General features: G+C 32.7%; 1 protein-coding gene across 1 annotated transcript in view; it reads right to left on the bottom strand.

The window, feature by feature from the left end:
* The window catches only part of LOC129226494 (plasma membrane calcium-transporting ATPase 2-like), a 272,244-nt gene that overhangs the window by 139,844 nt on the left and 109,892 nt on the right, over nt 1-22,508 (bottom strand).

Here is a 22,508-nt window from a genome sequence, read left to right on the forward strand (position 1 = left end):
CTGCATTTTTCCTTTTCTGAAGGAAAGGAATCTTACTTCGCCCCGTATTGCGTATTTTTACCAATAGTGCGCCCCTCCCATATTGCGTGTTTCACCAACCTAAATCACACGCATTAATTACATTTAAGATAGAACAAATACTGAAGAAACACTTACTTAACTTAACACAGAAGCATAATAATGTATAAATGCATAGTTTTCATTGTAAAAGAACGGTTTAACCAGATTACAATATCACTGGAAAACAACTTCTAACATGTGAAACAATAAAGCGCTTATAACTTCCACAACTGCAGCTCAACCATGGTTTCTGGCCACAGCAGCACTAGTTCTTATTTTCTATTTAGATACACGTAAAAATAAATAAATAAATACAGGTACCCCTCACATAAGGGGGCACCATCAAGTTAGGTGATTTTATAAAATTATTCAAAAAGTCAGAACCTTTTTTTTTATTTTTAAAGCACAAGTGCAAACCTTTTTTCATCTCATACTACCAGAATAAATCCACTATTTTTGATGTAACTGGTTATCCAAACCAATGCTTCATGCCTTCATGAATTTGTCAGAAGAGTTAAGTACATAATTAAACATGAACCACGAAAATAGATTAAGTGCTAAAGTAGGAATACTGCATAGCTCGTGTAAAAATTATATCAGGAAGATAAATGCAAAAAATATATCAGGAAGAAATATTTTATTCATTTATTGGAGGGAAATAACAGGAAAACGAAAGTTCAGCTCTAAAAAAGGTAGAACAAAATGAGTCCTACAATTCCATCAAATCTTGTGTCTCATTTCACATAGATCATTTACACAGCATTTATTTTGACAAAGATTTCGTGATTGAGACAAATACCCTCAATGATGTTTAATTATTTTAAATCCAGCAACACAAATAAAAGGAATAAACTTCTTTGACGTTTAAACTTTCTTTGAAAATGATAGAAGAAGACAGATCCCAAATGCATTTAAAGATATATCCTTTTGCAAATATGAAACCATCTCAAATATAATTAAAAACTGAGCGTATGTATGTATGTATGTATGTAAGTCCGAGTTTCTTCTCACGAACGCCAGTAAATCGACCATCGAACCAGGTATCGATGGATTCGTAATTTTCCCGTCTTCATGTTTGGTTATATAATATAATCCTCCGATAAAACTTAGCAAAGATACCATTTAAAAACTATTAATTTTGTAGCTTAGATTTTGACATAAAAGCCATATTTTTCGAAGGCTTTCCTCCATTCAAATTATTATTCAGTGCTTCGTCTCAACTTTCCGTAACAATGCTTTTATTAAAATTTGTAATGTGAAGAAAATCATTGAGAAAAAAAAATTTGCTGCCATTATTTTTCTAAAATATGAACAAATAAATTTCTGGGTTAAGGCTTTTCTTGTAATCGGGGGATTTAAAATGTTTGAGTTTTGGTTAGTTTTCCGTAATTTGACGCAAAAATTTACTGATTTTTTTTTTGTTTGTTGTTCAAGCCTGATTGTAAAACACGCGTCACTTGACACAACTTTTATTTTCGAGGTAGACCGCGCAAAGCTGGGCAACGCAGATATTACTGTTTATTTTGAGTTCTTAAGATTTTTGAGTTGAAGAAGCTAATACTTACGATTACGTAACGCTGGATAAGAAAGTTATAAAATATGTTCCGATATTCCTCTTTCAGACTTACGCATTATAATAACCAAGCATTTGTACATATTCTCATCTGTAAATATACATTCAAATTCATTTGTCTGTTTTTAGTATTTACGAGTCTCAACACTTATATTGCGACGCATTTTCGCCAAGGTAGGAAGTAACAATCCTTATATATTATTTCTGTAGCCTGTTTTTGGTTTCTACGCCAGATTTTCTTCAATACTTGATCGATTTCTATGATTTACGCCTTATTTTAAAGCTTATGGTGCTGGCTACTGACGAAAAATAGACCCACGGTCTAAAAATTGTTTTTTTCAGCCGAAAAACCTGTTTTAAAGAACCAGAATGAGATTTTCGGTTAAACTTATAACTTTAATTTGCGCTATGCTCGACAGAGCTGAATAGCTTGATCGGCAGAGCGTTCTCTTCGTAACCAGGAGAATGCGTGTTCGGGCCCGCGTCCGGACAATCTGCAACAAAAAATTAAAGAAATATCGCGCATTACATGAACACTTAATTAAGTGAGTAACAAATATGAAGGAATAGAATAATTGAGAAGGAAACGCTCCTCGCTGATATGAAAACTTGAAGTGACTTTGTGCTAAATTACTTCGGAACTGTACGGTTTTTTTCTTTTCTTTTTAAGCTTTGGCTCTGGTAAGAAAATTAAAGCATAATGTAAGCGAAAATATAAGTAACAGGTTTAAGATTTCAGACTACAATAAAATTGTTTTTTGTTCAGAAAAAAATAAGAAATCGTATATTGAAATATATATTCTTCTAATGAGTTTTTTGACTCTTTGTACAAATAAAAAAATTACTACCTCAATTTGAAGGGTAAAATATATATTTTTTCTTCTTTTTGCAAAAAAAAAAAAACAAAAACAAATGGCTTATCACATTTTTACTACATTCGAAAAGCTACGCTTAAAAAAGAGCATAGTTCAATTAATTTTGTATTTTAACCGTGCTGTTAACTGATGAACACGTGCTGCCATCTAAGTCATAACGGTTCAAGCAGCCTGCGGTAACAAATTGTAAAACATTTCAAGAATGAAAAAATGTTTCTTCAATATCTTATCTTATATATTATTCCCTTCTCATTTTAAAACTTATCAGGCTGGCTAATGAAGAAAAATAGACTTACGGTCGAAAAATCAATTTTTCGAAAACGCCCCTTGCTGTTTCAAAACTTTGATGCTGCCTGTAGTTCTTATGCATTTTTTAAAAACAAAGTTCTAATGCAGTTTTCCATTTTTTACGTCGCTTTCGGCAAAAAAAAAAAAAAAAAAAAAAAAAAAAAAAGCTTGTGTGTGTGTTCATATTTTAATAAAGCTTAAAAGCACTGGACTTAGTTGTTCGGTTAAATTGATAAGTTTTTTTCGGTAGAGCGTTCGGCTATAAACTATCTGAACTTCGGGCAAGTTTTGGCTGTCCGATATAATATCAAATTTATATTAGTATTACGCATTACATGTACTCATAACATACAAACGTAATAAAATAAATGCAGTGGGAATGCTACTTGGTGTTTCGACTCCTTTATGCAGGCTACAGTTATCATTCGGATAAATTGACTGTTAATCGAAGAGTGTTCTTCCTTTTTTTTAAAGCTTTGACTACAGCCAGACCACTCAGCATAATGTAAGCATAAAAAAGTATTAGATTTACCTAAAGGAAATCCTTTTTCCGCAGAAAAACATTTTCATTGTATGCTGAAATGTAGATGTTTCTAATAGCAGTGTTCGACCTTTTGTACAAATGAAAAAATACTACGCCAAATTAAAACTACGAGTTTCACCCACTAAACCTTTAATTTTTTATTCGCGCGAATACGATATAAAGCATTAAAATTATTATCAACTTCATTAGCAAGAAATCATTTTCTACTCCTCTGCTTTCTGCTGAAAAAAAAAATACATTTTGTCTACTTTCGAAAAATTACACTTAAAAAACGGACTCAGTTCAACTGGTTTTGGTTTTGAATTTTAAGTGTTCGATTAAAAGAGAAACATGTGCGGGCATTTAAGCCGTAACTGTTAAAGCAACCTTCTATGTGAAATAGTTCAATATTCAAAGATAAAAACACTTATTTTCAATCTAATTTATTACTTCTCTAGAATGTTCGTTTCAATCGTTACGTGAGAGCTTCGTCATTCTTTAATCAAATTCCATGCTTTACGAATAATTTTAAATCGTATCATGCTGGTTAATGACAAAACATAGATGCATGATCTTATTATTATTATTATTATTATTATTATTATTATTATTATTATTATTATTATTATTATTTTTACAAAAAGCTTTTTTGCTGTTTTTTACTACGCATTCCTTCAATGAATAGCTTTCGAAAAGGAAGGCGCAATTGCTAGGTTTGTTAGGGTGTCGGACTGTTAATCAGAATGGTGCCAATTCGAATCCGTGCCAATAAATATCTCTTTAATGTTTCTTTTTTTACCGTCAGATGCTCACATGCACAGGACGGTATTTGCCACAATCTGTTTTTTCACGTGCACAATTATTGCTTTTTCACGAGTCACTACTCAGCCACTCTTTTAATGATATTTATGTTTGCATTGAAAATATGTACGACCAAAAGGTGAGCGATGATGAAATTATCACAACGTTGTATTTAACGAGGTTTTGTTACTGATGTCTTTAAATTACATGCCTTCTCTTCTGCGCTTACTTTTTTTTCGATTCTTCTTCATAATGTTCTTCCTTTGAAATTCTTAAAGAGTGAAAGGCCTTATGAAACGATTCGAAGCACAGTGCGGAGTTCCGCACGGGTCGACTAGTTTCATATTATAAAACATGACTTTTCTTGAGTTCTAAAGAGATATATATTGCAAAGTGTTTTCGCCAAGACAGTCATTTTGTCGCCAAAGCGATATATTTTGCTGAAAACAAATGCATGGGTATGGTACAGACTGTTTTTTTTTTTTTTTTGCCCTAAAAAGATTAATTTATTGTCTTGCATGCAACAGATGCAATATCATTTAGGATTGAGTCGCAGCCGTTTTGAAAAATGCAAATCACCTTCAAGAAAAAAAAAAAAAAAAAGCTGCAAAGTTTGTCTTGCACCGCACCAGATTCATAGTTACTGACGGACATTTCTTTACAAAAACTGAACAGGCCTATTGTTTAAGCGCTTTAAGGAAGGGAGGGTCTTCAAATTGCGTTTATATTACACTTAAAAAATTGAATTTTGACATCTTGAATTCAAATTATGTTTTTCTCAATCACAAGTGTGTGTTTGTAGGCGTGTGTGTTTGTGTGTAGGGGTATGTGTATGTGTGTGTAGGCATGTGTGTTTGTGTCTGTGTGCAGGCATAAGTGTGTGAGTAGTTGTGTGTATGAATGTGTGTGTATGTGGGGGGAGGGTATGTGTATGTGTGTAGGCATATGTGTTAGGCATATGTGTTTGTGTCAGTGTGCAGACATGAATGTATGGGTAGTTGTTTGTATGAGTGTGTGTATGTGTTTGTGTGCATGTGCAGGTGTCTGTATGTATTTGTGTGTGTATGTGTGTAGGTGTATGTGTGTATGTGTTTGTGTGTATATGTGTGTGCGTGCGTGCGTGTGTGTGTAGTTGTGTATGTATGCGCGTGAGTGTAGGACATGGATGCAACCTAGAGACGGCTTTCGCTGTAGGAGCAGCATCGTGAGGAGCCGGTCGACGGTGATGGTGCAGAGGAAGGCGGTGGGAAAATAAAATGAAAGGACATCAAAACAACCGTCAAGTGAGAACAATAAGCAATCGTGATTGCTCAAAAAAACATACACGTATACGTATATATCCGTACCTATTACTCAGCCAACCCTGAATTTCGTCAGGAAGCTTTCAAATATTCTTAGAAATGTTTCCAATTGTCGCCGAGTGTTTTGACACTAATCATTAATGCATCAAAAATAATAATTGCGCTTAATTCGCCAACTAAAGTCTCAAATATCAAAATACATGACCAAACTTAAAAAAAAAAAAAAAAAAAAAAAAAAAAAAAAAAAAAGACTTTTTGGCAAAGATTTTTTAAAACTTTCAATAGGTTTCAAAAGCCGCAATAAGACAATCTTGAAACTTTCGATAAAATGTACAATGATCTGGTAACTAAATAAGAAAGTCATTAAATCGAGCCTGCACTCCTCCAGGCATCTCTCCAGGAACGGCCAAATAAGTGCAGAACATTTTCTTAAAATGTACCAGCTTCTGTTCAGAATTAAAAATCAAATCTAATGAATAGAATAACAAACATTTTACGCAGTTTCGTAAACTCGAACATTCTTTAGCGAATGGATGGTAAAGTGGTCCTTTTGCGATAAATAATGGACTTTGATTTATTACTTTACATTTTAACGCTGTTTTCATTTGCAAAAATAAAAAAGGAAACTAAATAAAATGATTTTTAGAACTTATTTGATAGGCAGTGTTACAATAACGTGGTCATGTCAAGTGTTCAAAACTCTTGGTGCTACAGCCATTACAAAAGTTGCATTAAAATGTAAAAATTCCGCCAAATTAATTTTGGTAAAAAAATCATTAAATACTATAAGGTATTGAAGTTAAAATTAATCCACAAAACTAGTAAAACAACACACTCAAATAGCATTTAAGCTACTATTAATATGTGAATTAATCCGCCAAATCTATTTCTTTTTAATCTCCAGTCTCGCCAGGCGACTACGTTAGCGCATTGGCGAAATATTTTAAATTTTTATGAAACGTTTAATTTTCAATTTTCTTTTTTGTGTATGTTTTTAAGGATTAATGATGCTAATTATTATTTTATGGAATTAATGTCCACATTTTTATCGCAAAAATGGAGAACATTGTTCTTTTTTTTAAATTTGTTTTTTATACTATCTGGCCTTTTACTGATGAAGAATTTTGGAATTAATCACGACGGAGATTTTCAGAGGGAGGTCGATGTTATTTGAAAACGCTGATATCACCATTCTAATAGAAATTTTAAGAAATGTTTCTCTTTCCGAAACGTGAAGTTTTTTGTACTATTGTCCTCATTGAAATAGGAACTAAAAAAAAACTGTTGTGCTTACTCCTGATTTTAATAGTATATTTTTACTCCGAACTTTTTGGTATTTTAAAACAGGACACCGTTGACGGTATTTAGAAACATTTGATTTCCTTCTGATGGAGATTTTAAAGATTAGATGTTCTCACTCTGAAGGGACATTATTAGAAAATCAGTATTTGTAGTGACTGTTGACCCTATTTTGTGACGATTGACATTTTAGGCGTATTTCTCCTATTTATTTAGTAGGGACATGCGTCACCTGAGCTCTGTTCCTTTCTCCGGCAAGAAGCATATGCAATAAATTGGATAGCCGGCGTAGCATTGGGCACCATTTGACGGGGATCGGGATTATAAGGGAAATGTTTGACTTTATTTAAGAATAGTTGACTTCACTCGAATCGGAAGTTTTTAGAATTACCCTTACTAACTTCTTTACTACTCCTACACGTTTTCCCGACTTGTACTGCGTAATTTTTTGGGTGCCTTCCCAGTTTCGTGGACATTTACCCCCCCCCCCCGGTTTTCAGTTTTAATCATACTTTTTGATATATTAAGGGGGGGGGGGCGGATTTGAAACATCGGCGAAACTGGGGACAAACCAATTTTTTAGTAATTATTTGATCCCTGCCTGTGTTGACCATTAACCTAAATCGATTGAAAAAATCTACATCATTGTGAGCGAAGCAGCGGGTTAAAAACTAGTTATAATATAAATGCTGTACAAAATGCATACGAAGTCATTGACATCAGTTAAACAAAAACGCGTCGAACTAAATAATCATGATCAAAGGCTATTGGATGTAAAAAAGGTCTGGATGTAAAACAGGTTGTGCCTTCCTTTAAAATCGTAATTCTTCAGAAGAAAATGCAGCTAGGACTGGTCTCACATTATTATCTTTTTGAATAAATTTATTTTCTACAGCAGCGGCAAGTGGGCTAGCATGTAAAAAAAGACTTCGTCCTGGGTTCTCGCAGTACTAAAAGTTTACCTACCATACCCAAGCAAGCCAAGGTAAGCGTCAAAAGTTCTATCTACCCAATGCTTGAAATGCAGCCCAATCAGGTCAAAAAATAAGTGTTCTACTCTTTATTAAAAAAAAAAGGTTGATCAAAATTTGTAAGAAAAATATAGTAAACAGCTCATCCTATTATTCAATAATTCTGCAGTTAATGCATAGAAGCAAACTTAAAAATTATTAAAATTACGCTTTCTACACAGTAATGTGGTAGGTATGCAATATTATAAACTACATAAATATTGTTTCGTTGTAGAGTTCTAAGGGGAGGGGGTCTATTTTTAAGTTGTACTACTTTTCTCTCTCTCTTTTTCTTTTTTCGCATCTCATTTCTGATGTGGCTTAGTGATACTCTAATTCACAAGATAACATTGATCAAGCCTAATAACTCATCTTAAATGAAAATAATAACTTCTGGAGTTTTTCTTCCTTTTTATTGCGACATGTACAGTAAAACTATTAAAATATAAATGGGGTTTTTAAAATACAGAAATTTTTTCTTAAAGTTAGACAGAATTACTGTAATCTTGCTGTCAAGTTGCTTTAAAGAACATTGCATTGATGAACGTAATAATGTGCTCGTTTTCATTCTATATGAATAATTTATTAAATACTTCACTGAAAGGGTATTTTCATCAATGAAATTATTCGATGATGCCAAACTGTCCATCGTTTTTCCTCAAGAAATAATCAATATTGGGTAATATCATTAACATCTTGTATTTTATTTATAAATGAACCGCTTTGCTCCGATAAAAGAAAAAAAAAATCACTTGATTAAAAGGAATCCCCTCCCCCTCCCACTTTAACGTAAAATAATCCTTTTCTCTTTCTAAAATGCGTAAACACCCTTTAAAATCTTTAAAACATTTACTTTTACTTTCACTTGCAGTCTTTACTTTTTTTTACTTGCCGTCTAACGAAAACGTTTAAAAGCAATTTCGGGGATATTTCGAAAATTGGGAATTTGGCACGGTCGTCTCATTTTTGGCGTAAATAATTTTATTTTCGTAACTCTGCTGATTTATAGTAACCCTATGTGAATAGATATCTCCGGTCTCTTTGTTTATATTCGCAAAGAAAAATACCTCTCACGCAGGTGCTGGAGCCAAAAATTGACGCCAATGAAGAAAGATCGCAAGATTCCAAATTATCAAAATATTCCCAAAACACCCTTTCAAATAAGAGGAATATTCTCAATATCGCCAATAAAAAAAACATGTCATTCACATTTAAAAATTACGTTATCAAAACCAGTAAGAGTCATATTTTTCTAAAGAATACACATCCATTAAAATTGTACATGAAAACATCGACTTCCGAAAACCTTATCAAAAGGGAAATATATTTTTAATATCCTGCTACCGATAAAGCCTCAATGCATTAAAAACCGATCGCAAGAAATTTTACTTCTAGATACTCAAGCAAGAAATGACAACAAATAATATTGTTTATCTTTTCTTCAAGCTAAAATTAATCTCGCGCAAAAAATAGAGGGAAAAATTCCTTTTGAAATAAATTAATTTTTACTTCAAACGCTTATAACTTTAATTTCAGTCATTTTTCGATGTCCGCAGCTTTAGTCTTTGCCGATATTTTTGAAATGATTATTTTTTATGGGCTTTCTAATGGTACAAAAACCGAAAAAATCGGACCACTTCTTGGCATAGACGTATGTTCAAGTGGACGGAAAATTGAGATTAAGATTAATAGAATTTAATTAATGTCTCCGTTAATGGGGTCGGTTCCAAAATTTTAAAAGTATTTTTTTCTGAAAGAGCATGCTTAAAAACATAGGATCTGACCATTTTTAAATAATTTATTTAAGTTTAATATTTTTAAAAAATTACTTAAATCAGTGCGCTTTCATTGTTTACACTTCTGTCGTGTAACATCACAAATGATGAAATGCCATTCAATGTTGCCATTCACAGAACAAAATATTTAATTCGCATCTTTACTCAGGTGTATTGGCAATGATATTTGATAGCAAGCGTAGAACGCAATTTTAATTCGCTACTTGATTATTATAACGTGGAAACGTAGTAGAAAGATGCGCCAAATTGCATCATTTGCGACGTCATAAAGACCACGCCTTGTTTGAAAAATTGGACATTTTAAAAAATTAATTAAAAAAAAAAAACTGTTGGGAAAATGAAAGTATTATCTGGGTCCATGTAATTTTTTTTGCTCATTCTATCCATTTCAATGACTAAAAGTAGTACTTTTGACTGAAGGAAACTACCCCATTAGCGTCCTACGTGGCTGAGACGGGAATATTCGTGACCCTCGTAAAATTTCGAATTTTTTAATACCTGGTAAACGCGTTCTTAAGAATTTCGCATGTAAGTGCGCAACGTTCCCCATCCCGTTTCACCCCCTTAAAATTAAAATTTCCAAAATTCCTTCCTTAACACGCGCTTACGTTATGAAATGAACCTATGTTCCAAATTTCAGTTTTCTAGCCTCAGTAGTTTTGGCTGTGCGTTGATTGTCAGTTAGGGACAAACTATTTTATATATACAGATGATCAAGGAATAATTTCTTTCGATACGTTTAAAATTGGAAGCACAGCAGTATTATAATACTTGAAATTTCATTATAACAGTATTAAAAAAATCAGCCTGGAACGGCCCTCTTTATAGCTTTTGCTTTTTATTATTAGTTTATTCAATATTTATCAAGTTAATCTTTTTTTACCCCACCCAATATACATCAATTATTTATTTATTTTAACATACAAACAAGACGTTTTTATTGCACTAAGAGAGGAAATAACCTGAGTGAGGTTTGAACACAAAACTAAAGTCTTATCGACAAGTCTCTATGCCAGAGCTTTTCCCGTTGGGCCACAAAAGCCAGTTTTCGACTTTCTAATTAAAGTTAACAACTAAAGTTTAACTATACAATCCAGAATTCGAGTAACGTTACACCCATTTATACTGGTAACCCTTATACTTTTTTTTACGGTGTAGTACTGTTGCTAAACCCCTTGGTTTATGAATCTAGCTTTTCTTTTGCGGTTCTATATAGTATTAATATTTACCTCAGAATGTTTTATGGCTTGAAATCTTGCATCCTTCGCAAAAATTACACTTCTAGTTCGTATTTCTAGGTACGTAAAAGGAGACACTAATAGTTGTTACTAAGAATAAACGCGACAAGTTAGTGCAGAACAAAACGTTTTAGTAAGTACAATACTGCCTTGACTTCTGTACTCATTAAAAAACGTCCGAAAACTTAATATAGTCTTGAAACGTAGTGCTGTCTCGTGACACTTAGTGGACGTTTGAAGTTTGGAACGTTTCAGTCATTTATATGGCAATCATAATTAATGCAATTCTAACAACATTCTGCAAACCAAAAAAAAAAAAAGAAAACAAAGACTGAAGCGCGAGTTATGCTCTACCGAAAAAACGACAGGGAACAGTTGGAAACGGATCCATATCTGATGGATGTTCCGTTATTTTAATTTTAGGGGTCAATTTGAAGTTCAAATTACTTCAAAAGATCCTGGTAATTTTTGCTGGAAGTGTACAATCACCAATCTGAGCAGCATCTGAAAATTTTCATTTTTCCTCAACAGCATTTGCTTTATAACACGAAATGCACACATTAACCTAAATTCAAAAACTAGTGACTCCTAAACTAAAAATCACACTTCATAAACTTATTTATGACCACGCAGAAATCTAATTTTCTCCCACGCTCTGAATTATTTTTAGCTTTTCCATAACCAGAAATAACTTTTTGAAAAAGAAAGTTCTTCTAAATTGTAATTAATACGATTGTCCAGCTAAAGTGGGAAGAAACTCTTTTAAAAGCTATGAAGATGTCAAAAAGGACAAATTGCTATGATTCAAACTCAAACGAGCCACCAAAACTATTTTAAAATTCATCGAAACATAAAAGTTGAAAATTATCTTTCATTTACATTTTTAATTAAGAAGGGGAAAATCCATTATGTCTGAGTAGTTCTTCAAAGCGTTCAAGTTCATTTTCTGAGAAAACGTGACGTAATAATTAGTTTTTCTCAAGAGTAACTGATGAAATTTTTGTAGATGAGAGGGTATAATTATATTTTTATCGCAATCTAAATTTTCAAATAAGTCCAGATTGACTTTTCATTGCATTAATTTTGATGTTTCTTTTCCCGAATGTTATTCAATAATATATAAACTTAAAAAAAATGCTATTATACCAATGGTAAAAGCTCATTTACTTTGTCACGTCCTTCTCCTTATTTATTTTTAGTGCCATAAACTCTAAAAAAACAAATTGATTGACTTTTAAATTTATATTAATATTAGAATTTCTTCATATCCATAAAGTAGCATTCTGGATAAATGTAATACTGCAAAATTTTCTCATGTTTTTAATAAATGGATATTGAAGCATATTTAAAATAGAAATAATAAAATGTTAAAAAAATTACGAAACTGACCCATCAATGTCATGCAAGTCCTCTTGTGGTGTAGCACTGTATTTTAGAAATGAAGAGCAGCCTTAATCTTTTAAACCCAAATTTAGTTAAAAAAGCATTCAGTTGTAATTAAGTTAACTTTTTTTGAAAACCATAAATATATTAAATAACAATGGAATAAAAGCCTCATAAAATCCTGCCCACTTGAAGCTTCAGGAAAAACCCATTTAAGAGCTAACATATTGAAATGGTTTTTAAAGTTGAACGTTTATAAAATTTATTAAATTAAATGTTTACTAAATTTTTGAGTCATATTTACGGTTTTCAACACTCTTAAAGATGCGTTAAACATACCTCTGGTGACACCGAATCAGGGCTGGCAAGTTTCTGCCGGAGCGGTTAAAACCACTGGTAGGAACCGGTTAAAACCGCCATGGCAAAAACCACTTTCTGCCACACTTGAGGCAGAAACTGGCAAAAACCCACAAAATGACAAAAAATTAATTATTGACAGAAAATGCATGGAAAAAATAACTGTTAACCAAAGCACAATTTAATTTCAATATTATCACAATTCAAAATCAAATGTTACATTGTTTGGACCCTGCAGTTGCCTCTTAAAAAAGGTGATTCCTAAACAGTGACAGTTTCTCAATTTAATATGCAGGAATTAGAATATTCTTGCAATAGAAGAGCTATAGGCAATGAATCAAGGAACAAGCAATGTTTGTGAAACTTTCATTTGTTGTAGGTACATTTCTTTAAAACTGGTCCACCATGCAGTAACTGGGATTGTGGTAAAAATTTGACTAGAAAAATAAGTTTCGAGAAAAGGGCCAATTCGTTTTGCGAAGCTGTGACATTAAGTACAAAATCTATGTTAATATTGGCAAGTAAAATTCTGGCACTTTCTTCTTAAAGCACATGATAATTTCAATCCCAAGCAATTTAGATGAAGCATATAAGCGAGCAAATTACAATCCATAATGCCTGTTTAATTCTGTATGTCACTCCTCTTTCCTAAGCACCCATATTGTTTTTTGTTAGATTAATCCAAATATTACAGACATCTGCAATTGAAAATTTCCCTTTCCGAACTAAATCAAGGTCACTAGCATAGGATTCTATTTTTTAAACTGATTGAATAAAATTAATTTTTTTAGTTTCCTTAAATGAATATCATTTAGTAATTACTTGAGTTATTAAAGATGCTTTTAAGTTTTTGCCAGTTTCTGCCGGTTTTTACCGGTTATAACCAGTTTCTGCCACTGGCAAGGCAAAAACTAGTTTCTGCTGGCAGAAAGCCAACCCTGCACCGAATGCTTTCTAACTTTTTATTCTATCGCTGAATCATTTATGTTTAGTACACTTTATGCTTATTGAAGTCAACTACTTATTGAGATTAAAATACAGAGGGTTTTTTAAGTCTTGCACTTATAAAGAACATTCGAAAAAAAAAAACCCCTACAAGATTTAAACATAATTTCTTTCTTTAATCCTTATTTCAAAACTTTTTCTTTTCTTTTTTTTTTCTTTCACTACGTTAATTTATTTGGCGAGAAATAGCAACATATAATATTGTCCAGCAATTTTTTCATGCTAACTATGTCGCGTTAAGCAGCAAATCAAAATGAAGTTTTGCTAACTTATAAGTGCGTCTAGCACTTTTTCTAGTTGTTCTAGTTACTCTAGGGTTTGCGTTTTTGAACCGTAACACGGGTTTAAACGTATTTAAAAGTATTTTTCACGACCTTTCCAACCATACCAAGTTCTAAGCACTAAAATGCATTTTTCGTGTAGAAAGAGCGGTTTAAAAATGAATTAAAACCTAATGTTTCACGCTTCCAACAATGAATTTCAACAATGAAAAAGAGTCAAAATTAAAAATTTTTAGGTTCGTTGACGAAAAAACGCTTATAACTTCTCTTCTATCGGATTTAGTTTATTGGACCTTCAGCGCCCTGACAATTTCTTCGTTTCAAGTATTTTTTAAAGACCTTTCCAACTATATCAAATTTGAAAAAAAATTGGACAATCCATTCGCATAGAAAGAGCCATTTAGCTTGAAAATGCGGTTTAAAAACCGTCTCCGCCAATTAGCGTCTAAATTCAAAATTTTTTTATTGATAACACTAAACCTCGGTAATAACTTCTGAACAAAAAAATAATGAAGAAAATCGGTTCACAAACGGAGGAGAAAATGGAACAGAAAGAAAAAGGCTTGCCTATCCTCATATAAATAATTGCCAATGAGGAAGCAACCCACGTGTTTCAACAATGAAACTAGCGCCGTGGTGTAATAATTTGATAATATATTTTGGTAATGTTTGACATGCATGGAAAAGCTTTATTGGGACAAGGCTGAACTCGATCCGGCAATTTAACAGTTTTACTGGTAATACTCATTTTAGGAAAACGAAGGAACCAAAACAATTCGCAACTCCAATAAATTATAGGGGGCGCTGCAGCCACTCTCTAATGGCGGATGAATAAGGTAAAACAAACAAATGCTGTAGCTTAAAACTTGCGCTGAAGATTAGTGAATGACAGTAATTTATCATAGTGTTGGTAGGAAGCTTTCTTTTCTATTGTTCTGAAATTACATTACACTAAAATCTATCCTAAGCCTGTAATTTACCCCAAAGAAAACAAGTGGAATGGAATGTTTTACCTTTTTCGGTAGTATGGTAAATCACAGCAAGGTAGCGTATTCGAGCTCTGGAGATGCAAATTGACGCTATGTACTGGAGTTTAGGGTTAATCACTGGTGTTAGGGTTACAATTTCAACTATCAAAATATCACCAAGCAGGCAATTGCTTCGTTCAGATGTAGAAACAATTTTCACCTGTCATACCATGCGGGGTGACTTTCTAGTTAATATATAAAGATTATTTTGCTACAATCGGTCACTGAATTTATTCTTAATTATTATCACTTTATTACTTGCCGCAGAGCGATGCCCGTGTTAAAAATTTAATGGAAGACCGTTAAATAAAAAAAATTGATGCCCCCTCCCCCTCAGATGTGGAATGGTCGTTTTTCCTCGTATAAAATGCGTACATAACTTTTCAAAAAAAAAAAAAAAAAAATATATATATATATATATATATATATATATATATATATATATATATATATATATATATATATATATATATATATATATATATATATATATATATATATATATATATATATATATATATAAGTTTTTTTGGAATTTAAAACTTTTCGTCAAATCATTAAATTAGATTTACAGTTGCTTTAAAACTCTATTTAGCGAGTAAAGCGGTTTTTAATGCAATTTAAAATATTTCGCCAAATATACAAAAAAAAAAAAAAAAAAAAAAAAATCAAATAATATCTTTCAAATGTAAAAATAGTTCCGCAACTCTATTGTTTATCGCCAAACTCTCCCAGCAACCACGCTGTAATAATCCATCCGTCTAACGAAAAAAAAAAATTATTTGAATTTTGTCATCTTGAATTAAAATTATGTTTTTCGCAATCACGAGTGTGTGTTTGTATGTGTGTGTGTGGGGGGGGTATGTGTATGTGTGTAGGCATGTGTGTTTGTGTCTGTGTGCAGTCATGAGTGTGTGGGTAGTTGTGTGTATGAGTGTTTGTGTCTGTGTGCAGGCTTGAATGTGTGGGCAGTTGTGTGTATTTGTGTGTTTGTGTAGGTGTCTGTATGCATGCGTGTGTGTATGTGTTTCTGTGTGTGTAGGGGTATGTGTGTGTATGGTGGTGTTTGTGTATGTGTTTGTGTGTGCGTGTGTGTTGGTGCGTGTGTGTGTAGGATATGGACGCAACTTGGAGACGGTTTTCGCTAGAGGAGCAGCATCGTGAGGCCGGCCGACGCGACGGGTGGTGCTGTCAGAGGGTGGCGCCACGCCGGTGGGAAAAATGATAGCACGCCAAAAACAGTCAAATGAAAGCAATAAGCAATCGTGATTGCTCAAAAAAAAAAAAAAAACATCCAGTGGAACAGTCAAAATTCATCATCAGGAAAAAAGAAGAAAATGTCGTACATTTAACTCGAATAAAAACAAATCATAAGTTTCTTTTCTTTCAAAAAAATCGCCAAAACAATGAATTATATTAACGGTTGCCTTAAAAGATAAATCCTAGACTGAACTGCTCAGCGCCTAACGTGCCAAGCGACCACGCTACCAGAACCCAGCCCTTTTGCGAGTGAAGCGGATGTCTTTTCTCTGGCAATAATGAATGTTTCGCCAAACAAACAAAAAGGTATAAAATCACATTAACAGTAGCTTTAAAATCTTTATATATTAAGAGCTGCGTTGCTTGGGTTTGCTTGCTCTACCTTGAGAACAAAATTGTGTCAAGTGACATATATTAAACAATTAATTAAAAGAATACCTTAACAACTTAAAGAATAACTTAAATTAAAAAAAAAACCATGCAAAATTACCCTTTCAAACAATGACGACAGATATTAAAATACTTTTAAGAAATTAAAATGCGAAAGATGGATTTTGAAAGCGTAATCATGGAAACATGAAATAAAATAAGTTTAAGAAATCAGATGCAAAATAGGAAATAAACAATGGATTCAAAAAGCGTAACCATGGAAACGCGAAAATAAAATTGTTGACAATCTAAATCAAAATGACATTCGAAATTGATTTAAAAACGATTGTAACTTTTTTTTTTTTGAGATAGAAGGTTATTTTTCCGACCATAGGTCGAAATATTTCTGCAGTAAATAATGTCGCTTTTTCCAATGGTGTCAAAAAGAAAACTGTGGGACAATTCCTTCTCTTTTTATTGATAGATTTAATGAAGAAAGTAGTGCCTAAATTTCAGCTAAGCCTAAAAAAGTTCGAGCTAAAAACGCAAATTACTCCCGCCGTAATTAAGTTAGAGCATTGAAATAAATTGTTTAGAACGCAGAAAATTCTACGCTTTGTAACGATACATAATATTGATATGTGCAAGTAATTTTTCATCCCTTTAACAGCCAATAATAGGCAATTTACGTGAGATTTGGGCCTAAATTTGAATTTAAAAAAAGAACTATTTATTGGATTTTTTCGAACTATAGCCTATGTTCCTCAGCAAGAAAGCACCTTTCATATAGTGAAAGTATTCTTAAATAGGTGCAGTGGTTCCGGAGATTACCACGAACATATAAACACACAAAAATCCGCCCTCTCTCTTTATAATATTAGTAAAGATTTATTTATTTTTATTTTTAGTGTTATAAAATATTAACAAGAAAAAAGGCGAAACGTTTTCCTTTAACTAAAAACATAAGTTTAAGACAATTTAAAATTCATCATCATATTGCTCATTTGGAAGAAGAGTGCCGCAATACGAAGAAATGAAATTATAGAAGGAAAGCGTTTGAAGTTGAACTCTTCAGGCAATTTTCATTAAGAAAAGTAAGTTGGCTGTGCTCTCCAGTGGTTAATATTCGAACAAAAAATCTGTCATTATTTTCCAAAGAAGATAACGTCCTTTGAAGGCCTTTAAGCGAAAAAAAAAGAGAAAATTTAGAATTTCGTATTGTGGCACTTTTCTTACAAACGAACGATATATGAGTGAAGTTTACACGCACTATATATCAGGAATAAACTTTACACAATAATATATTCTTTGTATTGTTTAGCCTTATGAGTTTTTTTCTTGTCGATCCAGTAATTAGAACATGCTACGAAACTTTACAGTTTGACAGCGTGTAAGTTATATTTCGGAAAAGATATTTTGTAATTGATAGTTACTGTGCAGTTTAAACTGACACAGTATAAGTAACAAACTCTTCAATGTAATTGGTGTATACTTATAAGCTTCATATTAAAGAGTGTTTCGTTGAAATGTGATTCTTGTCTTGCATTTTGCTATCAAGTTCACATGTACCCCAGGCTTGTTCACATGTTCCGTCCGCTCCTATAGGGGCACATGTGAACAATTGAAAACACATTTTAAAAATTTCATTAAGTAAGGAAATATTTTTTTGTAATCTGAAAAATAATCCAGCGCTATGAGAAAAAACTATTCAAGCATGCAATGATCATCATTTTCTCTGGAAAATAGATAAAAAATTTTCCGAGATTTAGAAATGAAATAAATTGTTCACACGTGCCCCCCTTTACCCTACATTTCCCAAACAAAATTTGCAAATTTAAAAACTGATACAGCCCGTCCTTCTATAGCCGTATAAAAATCTTCCGCCCATGTAAGAAATTATTGTGACCATTGGTATCCATTAAACATTCCATTTCATTAGGAAATTTAATTTAACACTAATAGAATGTTCTTTTCCGAAAAACCAACTAAATTTAATTATCATTGTTTTTGACGCAAAGAAAGATTTTCCTCGCTTCTTCCTACTTTAATTCATTCTCATTACTAAAATGACATTAACAAATGTGATGAAAGCATCATTATTTTCGTCAGAAATTGTAGTGCAATAAATGAAGTTGCAACAAAGATAATTAGGATTATTCAAGTGATGTGTATACGAGGTCGGAGACGTGATCTGACTCGTTTTGTATTGTCTCTTTTTAATGGAGAAGACAATGCTTTCTTGGCAACTATCCAGCTGGCTAGTATTCTTATTTACAGGTGTTATCAGAACAATTTATGCATTAATATTCTACTATTATGTATTCGAACGGCGTTCGGGACAAACACATCTTTCACAGGACCTTCGAGAAACCATGTCGGCCTAATCAGAAACGAGGGGCCCAACCTTTTGGGGGCCCGACATCCGAACTGACAAGGAACCCCTCGGCGGACATGATGTTTCAGAGCATCAAATTCTTTCGCATGATGATTGATTTTTCTAAGATATATTTTATATATTAAAAAAGTATGTGGTAAAATTCTCATTCATTTAAAATTCAGTTAGATTAAAAAATGTTTTAAATTTATTTTTAATATACAAAATTTTAAGTTTAATTTTATGAATGAAATCTACATCTTTCCGCTATTATGTGCTTATTTTCTTAAGTAATCTTTTCTCATAAACGATGGGAGTTTTCTATCGACAAGTAAGAGAAATATTTGTATATTTAAAATCATGATTCTCTTTTTGAAATTTGTACATATCTGCATCTCCAACAAGAGACTACCTCTAAATAACACTTAGAACTTATTTTATTTATTCCTTAACTTATAAATAAAACTAGATTTCCTAAAGTATTTAAATTTCTAATTAAAATTTTCATTAGTGGTATAAAAGAAACAGTGGATCTAGTAAATAAGTGTTAATTTTTTATACAAAAAGCGCATGTGATTATACTCTGTATGAATTTCGACATCGTAAACGAAGTATTAAGAAGACAAGTGTCGCATACATATCATTTTAGCAAGTTTACCTCGAAATAAAAACAACACAAAAAGTTTAATTTTAGTGTGGTCACTAAAAAATGTTTAACTATAACTTTCGTGATAGTCTATTACGAATCAATAATAACTGAATTGAATTTCAGATCACATTTAACCCGTCTAGATTGATTACAACTGAAATTTAAAGATTTTCGCCGGTAAATGCGTTCTAAGAGAAAATTTTAGAACATTTAACTGTAAATGCTCCAAAATTTTCTCAAGTCAGAACATTTGACTGTAATGGTTGGGTAAGCAGCAATTTCTGAAAATTCTTTTTATTTATTTATTTATTTTTTGTATCTTTGTTATTTATTTTTTTTTTCGCTTTGCTGCAAATACTTAATATTTGATTTTCGGGAAATATATTACACGAAAAGAACGTTAAATTGTAGCATTTTACTAGTGTTTAGCTAGCGTGAGAGCTAAATATGTAACAACGTTAACATTTAGCATGACGAAAAAATTAGCCATCATTAGTAAATATTTATTGTACTTTTTGGTAACACTTTTGAGTGAAAAGGAAAAACCAATTGTATTGGAGATACATATAAAGATACTTAAAATATATAGGTCTCGACTCTTATTTCAACAATGATAAAGTTTCGATGGAATGAAGCGTTGAAAAATGCCATATAATCCTCAAACAATAAATTCGTCCAAGTATCTTGCGAAAAAAGATATATTGCAGCGTATATTTATAAACAAAGACTTTTACGTCAACTAACCCCAATTTCTTTTTTCCAGGTGTTTTTTCCGCTAGAAAGAAAAGATTGTTTCACTAAGTACGATAAAAAAGTTTTCTATCATATGACATTTCAGAAGGACTTGCTATTAAAAGAGATTTATTTATTTAGTTATTTATTTTTCACTTCTCTCCGTTGCATCTTTATGCAAGTAACGCATACAGAGTTTAAAAGAACTGCAGTTTTCATTTCTCAATAGAGAAACATTTAATTTTTATCAATCTATTTCTAACTTAACTACGTTTCAAAAAAGAATTAAGTAGTAGGGTAAAGGCACCAGTAACAGACAAGGGTCCAGTAATAGGCAGTCGGTCTTAAGTTTAGATTGAAATAATTAGAATTTTAGACGGGTAAAACTGATGCTGCTGTGGCCAATCAATACGGTGCAACCATTTAGTGTTAGCAGAGTGAATTTTATGAGCCAGTTGTTATTTACAAGGCAGTGGTGGAAGGTTATGAACAGCTACCACGATGTCAGCTGATGTTTCAAGTTCATTCAAATTTAAAAAAAGAAAAATTAATTTGAATTTTGCCATCTGGAATTCAAATTATGTTTTTCGCAATCACGAGTGTGTGTGTGTATGTAGGCGTGTGTGTTTGTGTGTGTGGGGGTATGTGTGTAGGGGGTATGTGTGTGTGTAGGCATGTGTGTTTGTGTCTGTGTGCAGGAATGAATGTGTATGTAGTTGTGTGTGTGTTTGTGTTTGTGTGTGTATGTGTAGGTGTCTGTGTGTATGTGTTTGTGTATGTGTGTGTATGCGTATGTATGTGTTTGTGTGTGTACGTGCGTGTATGTATGTGTGTAAGTGTAGGACATGGATACAACCTGGAGACGGCTTTTGCTAGAGGAGCAGCATCGTGAGGAGCCGGTCGACGGTGATGGTGCGGAGGGTGGCGGCGGGATAACAAAATCAAAGGACATCAAAACAATCAAGTGAGAACAATAAGCAATCGTGATTGCTCAATAAGGCTTTAGTTCTAAAAATAAAGATCTTTTGCACATTTTGAAGGAAAAAAGGGGATTTTATTCATTACTCATACATTCCTCATCCTATCTGTTACTGGGTATCATCAGAGTTTTCGGAGTCTGTTACTCGGGGGTCGGACCTTACTTCGAATTCAGAGGATCCAGAAGCAGCCAAACGAACTGAAACGGTTAAAACTAAAAACGGGGAGGGGTTAGTAAATTCGTGTTGTCAAAACTGGAAGTCATCGTCGGAGCACAGATAGAATGTAAGTACAGTAAGCTCCTTATTGTCAGCGGAATAGAGTAGCTTAGTAATGGCAGATAAGAGACTCTGCATAAGTCTGCGAAATAGAAAAAAAAGGTTACTACTGTTGTTTGTACAGTTTAAAAAAATCAATAAGAGTTTCATATTTTTCAGCTGTAGCTATAATGATGACAGTGTTTGTAAAAAATGTATGAAAACCTAAAAAGTTCTCTCATTTATGCGAAAGGACAACACACATACCCAAGCAAATCCTACAAATAGAATTACTTAAACACCAAAAGCGTATTAGGAACAGGAATGTTTTCAAACTAGATTGGTCCGGTCGCTCGTTTACGCGGGTTGGAAATGTAGATCTAAAAATCCATAAGTAGTGCAGATCTGGAACAGTAAGTAGTGCATAACTAAAAGTCAGGTTTCAACCAGCCACGTTCCGCTGACATTAGAATGTTAGATTAGAAGGGTGAAATAGGAATGTAAAAACCGATTTTTAACTTGTGAATTAAAAAAAAAATTGTATGCAATTGTTTTTCTGAAAGTGTGAATGGCCGCGGGTTAGCAGCATGCAAATAATCAGGAGTTTAGTGTATATTACAGTCGGATCTCGATAACTCGAAACTTATAACACGAATATTCTTTTGTCTCAAAGTTTTCATCGGGTCCCAAACTATTAAGACTGTTGTGGAAACTTCTCATAGCTCGAACGTTTTAGCCGGTCCTTTAGGACTTCGAGATATCGACAGTTGACTGTATAATGTTTTCTAGATAACTTGGTAAAACTTAGAAAAGGAAATATAATCACTACAAATAAAATTTTGAAACGTGAAATCGGACAAATTCGCAAAGATCTGAACCCGCGTATTTCGAGGTTTCACAGAACCTTTTTTTTAATTCAAAAGGAGTTCTTCCGTTCTGAAATCAATTACAGTTATTTTATTTGTTAACAAAGAGGATATAACAAGAGATAAAATTTTAAATCAGTGAGCTTTGTACAGTAGCGTGATCATCTGAGACTATTAAGAACAAGTTGTACCACGTTCGAAGTTG

The sequence above is a fragment of the Uloborus diversus genome, chromosome 7 (assembly GCF_026930045.1).
Source record: "Uloborus diversus isolate 005 chromosome 7, Udiv.v.3.1, whole genome shotgun sequence".
In the NCBI taxonomy this organism is placed as follows: Eukaryota; Metazoa; Arthropoda; class Arachnida; order Araneae; family Uloboridae; genus Uloborus; species Uloborus diversus.